The sequence below is a fragment of the Pinus tabuliformis genome, chromosome 1_1 (assembly GCF_031772625.1).
Source record: "Pinus tabuliformis cultivar Carrire ecotype Pingquan chromosome 1_1, CPIR1, whole genome shotgun sequence".
NCBI classification, from domain to species: Eukaryota; Viridiplantae; Streptophyta; class Pinopsida; order Pinales; family Pinaceae; genus Pinus; species Pinus tabuliformis.
Window position 1 is genome coordinate 539,233,130 of NC_142297.1, and position 8,369 is coordinate 539,241,498.

General features: G+C 32.4%; 1 pseudogene; it reads left to right on the forward strand.

Annotated features, from left to right (window-relative positions):
• The first annotated feature begins 229 nt into the window (after positions 1–229).
• LOC149214189 (phospholipase A1-Igamma2, chloroplastic pseudogene) lies at positions 230–1,516 on the forward strand (annotated as a pseudogene).
• The last annotated feature ends 6,853 nt before the right edge of the window (positions 1,517–8,369 follow it).

An 8,369-nucleotide genomic window follows, 5' to 3' on the forward strand; every position in this document is an offset into this window, starting at 1 on the left:
ACACCACTTTCTAATCTATGTTATATATTATACCCACATGATCTGTGTATACATACCTACTTGCACATAAAATTGCAAATCTCTCTAGTACGTAAAACTGCTGAAGCTAAGCCCTGGCTAGCCCCCCTGGTCTTCACTTGATCACGACATTGCAATTCAGAAATCTTAGAACTGCGGTTGTGATTCAGAAATTGGTAGAATGCTATATCAGATGATGCACCCGTATAGGATGAAGGTAATTCCTTCATGTTTGACAACTTCAAGTTTCGATGGTACTCTTCTGCATGAAGAATTCCGGGCACCAAAACCAATCAAAATCAATTCGAGTGGGATTCATCAAACCGGACTACTTGCCGATATATGGCAAGATATCCAAGGAGAAAACTTGTGGAATGGGTTATTAAATCCAATCAATCCACTTTTGAAAGCGGAGATACTTAGATATGGTGATTTCGCACAGTTATGTTATGATGCATTCGATAGTAAAGTTTGCATGAGTTCTTATGGTGGGTGTAAATACAGCCCTGATGATATATTTTATAGTAATTATAACGTGGCCGGTAATTGGCAAGCTTACTACGGGTATCGAGTCACCAAGTATTTGTATACTGAGACTGATATTATATTAGGGAGGCAGACAGAGCAATCTATTTGGATTGGCTTTATTGCGGTCTGCACAGATGCTCAACAAATACGAAGAGCGGGCCGGAGAGATATTATAATAGCGTGGAGAGGAACCCAAACATCTCAAGAATGGATACAAGATCTCACAGATTTTTTAGTTCCTGCTCGATTATCAACTACTAATGGTCTCAACGAGAAGGGCGTCCGAGTTATGAAGGGATTTCTAAATTGTTATAATTCTACAGGAGAAACTGCTCGTTCAGAAGTTATAAGACTGTTAGATAAATACAAGGACGAGGTCTTGAGTGTTACTTTATCTGGGCACAGTTTAGGAGCTGCTCTCGCAACCTTATGCTCATATGATGTTAAACAAATTCTGAACTTACATTCACCAGCACGCCCTATACCTGTTACTGTGTTTGCATTCGCCTCTCCACGCGTAGGGAATAGAGCCTTCGCCCAAAGAATGGAAGAACTTGGCGTTAAGGTGCTTCGTTTGGTGAATAAGAACGATATTGTTCCCAAATTTCCTGGACTTGTTGTGAATGAGAGTTCATGGGGATGGTTCAGAAAATTGTTGAATTGGCTTCCCTGGACATATTTTCATGTGGGGGTCGAAGTTATTTTGGACAATAATAACTCCCCCTTTCTGAAACATACCTGCAATCTTGTTAACGCGCACAATTTAGAGGTGTATCTTCACCTGATCGACGGTTATGTAGGAGAGGGTAAACCTTTCATATCTTCTGGAAGAGACCCTGCTCTTGTCAATAAGAGCTGCCACTTACTGATCGAAAACCTTGACATTCGTCCTCATTGGTTCGAGCAGCAACAGGAACATGGAATTTGCAAGGCTGAATATGGCTACTCCAATATTCCCGAAACCCCATGAAGAAATTGTATCGGGCTGTTTCCGTGATGTATATGGCCTTTGTTAGCTGTATTTGTCATAGAATGAGGTTGTCAGCCCATCAGTGATCTGTTAGCGAAAAAGTGGTTAGTTGATCATGCAATCAAATGCATTCCAATCATATGTGATCATAAAATAGATAATGCAAATCAAAAGCATTCCATTGTTATTAGGGCACAGGAATATGTTGGATGACCATAATAGTATCTATTATTTTCTCATCATCAATTGAAACGGCTTTGTGGATGCTAAGGCTGTGGGGCAAACAATATGCACTCACGAACAGAGTAATCAATGCTTGTTATATGACAAACGTAAGGCTGCACCGTAAACAATATGTATTTTAACGTAGTGTAATACATGTTATATAAGTTTGGGATATACTCTAGGAAGTATTTAGACCTACATGTCATTATATTGATTGATTGTTAGGTTTTACATTATGTAGCGACAATTATAATTTAAAACTATGAATATTGTGTGTTCGGTATTTAAATATGTATTAATAAATAAAGGATGTTAATCTCATTTAATAAAAAATTATCTAAATTTTAAACAAAATCATTTTCCAGTAAAGTGGAAAAAATATTTATTAATAAATAAAGGAGATTAATTTAATTTAATAGAAAAATATTCAAATTTTAACCAAAATCATTTTCCATTAAAGTGAAAAAATATATTACAATTAAAGGGATGATATTTAATTGTTAAATCTGAGTTAAATAATTAGGAATAAAGCAAAATTTACAAATTAATGAAAATATTAGAAATATTATAACATCAAAATTTAAGAAGAAATTCTGATAAAAAATTAAAGGATGAAAGATGATCAAAATACTATCAAAAAGTGATTAACCTTGATTTATAAAACCAAAAATATTTATTTATTTTGACTAGCATAAGTAAGACTATCGACATTGTTAAAATAACAATTGATTCTCAAAAGCTTCATAATCAATGTAGGCATTATACAATTTCCGAAGCACCATGGATTGGAAAAATCCATATCTTTATAGCACTAAGAAGGATGAAGATGAAAACTAAATTTTTCTTTAAATGTCTTCCAAACGCCGATATTAGACCTCAATCTTAAAATATTTGTCATAATATCAACCTTCATAACCTTCTAATCCATTAAAACTATGGTGATCATCTAAATAATCCTCTAAATTAAATGTAAACTCAAAGAATATTAACCATCATCACTATTATCATTACCATCAACAATTATACTTTTTTTTTATAAGCTTGGCAGGACTACATCTTCAACATGTCCAATATATCAGGCGAATCTGGGGGAAATTGAACTGGTGACTTCACATCAAGGAGTGTCTTAACTCATGACACAATCACCATCTATCCAAAACCCGATGGACTTTCTATTATCAACAATTATACTTAAAAAAATAACCATCATACTAATTAACTAACTTATCCATTAATTTTAACCTTTTTTTTATAAAAATTTCACTACGTTCAAAATACAATCTCTTTTTTATTCTTCTTACTAAATAAAAATGTTTTTAAGATATACCCTTTATAGAGATAAATCCTATTAATAACTAGGATTTGAAATACATACAATATTCTAAAAGTAAATAAACTTTAAGAAAATGAGAAATCACTATTCCTTAAATTTTCACTAACATTGTATACATCTATAACAAGGAAATGTTGCTACTCAATTTCTACATGCTTATCAATTGTTAAACCAACCGATAATACCACTTCTTAAACCATATTCAAATACATAAAAGGGTCACTAACCATGTTCTTTAGTTGTATGCATTTCCTCCTCAACCCTAGCATTTATAATCGAAGTGGTTTCGCTGAACCTCAAGTCATCATCCTATGTTGGTATTTCTGTTGTTGTGCTATAAATGACCATCCGAACTCAAAATCTACGGAGCCCTCCTTTTCCTTTTTAGTTCTAGTACTGCATCATGAACATCTCCCTTCATACTTGTCGCTCTAGTTCATTGTAACAAAATTCCTTAATAGATAAAAAAAAAATTGGTGTGTTCTCTCCACATGCCAACAATTCCACGACTTAGATGAAAGCATGTAGAAGTTGTCCAGAGCATAGAATCTCCGTTCTGGCTTCTAAGCGATCTCTATTCTTTCCTGAATTCACTAAAATTGGTGAGATGTGGGAAACCCGCTATCCCATACTTGTTAAAATACCAAATGAGATTTCTACGTGAAGCTCACATAACGTAGATCTTCTATCTAAACCATTAAGTGAATTGAGCAAGCAAGTGCGATAGTAATAGGACCTCCAAGATAACAGCCAAAGTTTAAACTGGCCCTTTAAACCCAAAAAACGACCCCCTTGTTGCTTTTATTGTTCATGAATACGGCTTGAAATCATCGTTCTTGATTAGTTGGATATAAATTATTTATTATTTTTCTTATTATTTTATTTATTAATTTTTATTGATATTATAATTAGAAAAGAAAAAAATTGTTATTATTTATTATATATATTTATATGTTTATTTTGAAAGTTTTTAGAATTTTAGTGTAATTATCTGTAATTGTTAAATAAATGGTAGGATTTAATATCTATATAATATTCTTAAATATTTTTGGTAGTTGTTAACCATTATAATTATGATATTTTATTAAATTGGTTATTTAAAAAAGTGTAATCAGAAACTATAGTATTGTAACAAAGCTTATTTACAAGTTAAAAATCTCCATAGTAAAATAATAGTAAATTTACATCATAAAATACATATATAAATTAATAATAATAATAATTTTAAATTAAAGTTATAATTTAATTATTTTTTAAGAATTTCTTTAACCTTAAAAATGTGAGATGTATTATAAGTCCTTAATGTATATAGACACAATTATTTATTTATATGGTTGAGTTAATTTAAATTATATCAAAAGATGATTAGTGAATTAATTTATTTGCAATTCTTTTAGCTCTTTTGGTCTCCACTACTACACAAGATACAACATTTTATAGATACCACTAGCTGGACAATTATAACATGCTTTAAGATACTTGAACCCACACAATTAGCAAAACAAATTGTTCACCAAACCAGTTAAACAAACATCATTAGTAATAAAACCAACACAATCGCATTACCAACAACCACAGTAGTAATTATTAGATGTATAAGAGTTATTAGATGTCTAAGAGAAATTTAATATTAATTATTATATAATTATAATAATTAGGTTTTATAATATTAAGTTTAAAATATAAGATTTTAATATTGAGTATTAATATTAGGGTTTTAGTATTGGGTTTTAATGATGATGATGATGATGATAGTGGTTAATGTCCAATGAGATCAAATTGGTCTATCGGACCTATAATTTTCTTATTTTTTAATTGTTTGGCTCCTTGTCTTTCTTGGCGAGATTGGTGTTGTAGCTTTCTTTTTATTCTCTACGGTCTTCCAACTTCCTTTATCTTGCATCTCCTTCATCTCTTCTGGTTCTTGGGACATTGGTGTCTTAGTTTTGCGATCTATTATGTTTGTCCTTTTGAAGATAGTCGGAGAGGAAGTTTGGTCTGGGAGATCTGATTTGCTGTTAAATGAAGATTTATTTTGTGGAGCATTCGAATCCTGATAACTGTTGATGCTTGAGGGGTTGTACAGTTCACTTTTTTGTTGTTGGGCAAGGCTTTCTCCCTACTTGTCTTGAGAGTTGTTTCTTTCTTTCCCGATTTCTTGTGATTCAGAGTTTTCTCTAGAGTATTATTTTTTGATGACAGTGTAGTGTTCTTTTTGTGTTCATTCCCACCATGTAGATCTGTGGTGGTTTTTTCTAGCAGAATTTTTCTGGGAAGCTTTTGGGCAATTTTTGGCTAGATGGTCTGTCTCAAAGCAGGATCGACATCGGAAGAGGACACTTTCATAATTGAGTTTCTGGTTCCACACATAGTCTTTACTTGTTAGGTTTATTTCAACTGGGAATCCGGCATTGAATTCCATTTCCAGACAAATGCGTTCATAGGTGGTTCTGGCATATTTCTCTGTTTCTGGGCACCTACAGTAAAATTTCCCAATTGCATTTCCAATGGCTTTTAGCAATGAGAGATTCCAGAGATGCAAGGATAGGCTTGGAAATCTCACCCAAACTGGTGCTGAGGTTATGACCACTGTTGAGGGATCGAATGATGGGTTCCATGGCCTTATGAATAGGCCTGAGTTTTCCCAAAACCAAGGGCTAGAATCTAGAATACATTATCTACTTTCATGATTTTCAAAATCTACTATAAAGAAACCCCTAGCACAAAGATAGATATTAATTCCATAAAAAATGATAGGCTTCCATACCTCTGAAATCCAATTGTGGAGAGCTGTCATCCATAGCCAAAAACCATTGAACCGACAGATTATGGCACTTTTAGAAAACTTCAAAGCCTCATCGAGTGAAGCCTGGACCACCTGGACAGTGGGAGCTGAAGCTTCACTGATGATATGAGCATGTGCTTGCCCCCTCCAGAAGCGGACGGAACTGAGCCAATAGCTATTTTCGTGAAGCTGGGAGGCATATTTTACTTGCCCGTAGAACCCAGTCGCATAGAAATAAGACAGAAGATTAGATCTAGATCTAGCCACAGAAGATTGAATAGAAGATTAGATCTAGAACCCAGCTTCAAAGAAATAAGGCAGAAAATTAGATCTAGAACCCAGCTTCAAAGAAATAAGGCAGAAAATTAGATCTAGATCTAGATCTTATGGCTATTTTCATGGTAAGTAGACATAAATAAAAGATTCAAGAAAATGAATAAATTTCAATTAAAATTATAACCATATTTATTTTTGTTATTTAATAAATTATTTACATATTATTCTTAATATTATTAATAAAATGATTAAACTTTAATATTAACATCAAATTATTACATGTATTAATATTAAGTTTAAATTTATTAATATTAACTTTGATTTTAATATTAAAATTAAACCAAAACATTATACTATTAAATATAAACTTAAAATCAATATTATTAAATTCAATATTAAAAAAATATTAAAGCTACGAGTAAGAAACCTAAACATAATATTAATATAACCTAAAACATAATATTGAAATGTGAAACTTGGTCAGAAATCATTACTGAATTCCCTAAATCGTAGAGATTATAGGAGTCTTCCTACTTGAAAATAATATGGGCAAGTTATCTTTGAATAAATCAATATACACACCAAACAAGGGAGCTATAGGGAGAGGATGTTAGTATCTTAATAGTACAACAAACAGTAAGTATTCCCAAGAACTATAGATAGAGGTTCTTGGTATCTTAATGGTATTGGAGAAATCTGTGTGCCATCATTCTTTACTTGTAATACCACTCTTGCTTTAGTGTCTTAATATCATTGGAGAAATTTGTGTGTCATCATTTTTTACTTGTAATACCACTCTTACTTTCTTTAGGTTGGGCTGTTATATAAAAGTGATTATATTTAATATTAATACTAATAATTGATTAGAAGCAGGACTCTAACATTGCATGTTTTATTACGTGAATATATGTGTTTGTTTTTAATGAGATGAAAAAATATATTTTGAATAATAGAATTAATTATAGGTGTTAAGAAATTCGTATTATAGATCTTATTATTTGTGTAAAGTGTTATTTTAATTTATACGTAGGTTATCTAGTGGGTTAGTCTTATTAATAATCTAAAGCAGTATGAAATGTTAAAGACATCTATAAAAATAGATGACTAAGTAGCTATCCAAACTATTGTAAGAATAATTAGTTCACGTCGTTTTACAGTGTCGCCGCACACCGCCATGACGCTTCAAATTCCAAACAGTCACCGTCGCCTGATCACATCGCCTCATCTCGTCAGATTTGAAAGGCTAAAACTGATTAGAATGTGAAGAGGCAGCACTCCCTAGAAAACTATTTGTTTAATTGATGTAACCGACTTAATTTATGCTGTAAATAGAAGGATCATCGAGAGGCATGCATCATCCAGTCTCGGATTTCCTTCTTGTTTGTGTAATTCAGCAGCTGTAGTTGAGAAGTTCTTGGTCTGCTCTATTTCTTTCATCTGGTATCCTAGCTTAGGCTATGAGAAATATTGAATATGTTCCTGTACGAGGTCGACATTTCTGCCATTCCAAGGGTGTCGTTCTTTGAAGAGTGTTGTTGTATTATTTTACTTGGAGATTCACATTCTCTTATAGTTTCCTTTTATCTGTTTTCTCACCTTCACTAAACATCTACTTGGAAGACAGAGCAGTTCGGTGGAACAGTTCAGGTGAGCGTTCGGTCACATTAAGAGATTCCCCAGACACCTTTTTGATCCATTAGATCAGAAGGAATCAATATGTGGCTATGACAAGTCTCGTTTCTAAAGGGACTAAAGCAATTCGTTGAAGGTCAAACATGCAAAGGTGATGTGGCTAATTCTTTTCTCAAATCCCTTTGTAAGTTTGAGAGGGAGTATTGTTTCAAGTCATATTGAAAACATGCTTTATCCTTGTGAAGTTTGTTTTTTTTTAATGATTCATATGTTGTATAAATAAAAGGTTTATTAAGGGAGTATAAATGTTTTAAAGACATAAGAGGGTGTTTTAAACTATTTGGAAGGGTATTGGGAAGTCATCTCCATCATTTTTAAAAGCAACTGAAAATAACATAGTGTAAAAGTCCTTTTAAATTTTATCTTAAGATTTCAATTATTTGTGACATATTTATACGAATTAGTCAATTCCTATTTTAACTATGAAAAGTTAAAAGTTATGATTCTTGGCTTATTTGAATGAAAACGTTGTTGGGTTATCATGATCTTTGGGGATTTGTTACTCATGGGTATCCAAAGTCTATCAATGAGGTAGCTGAGAT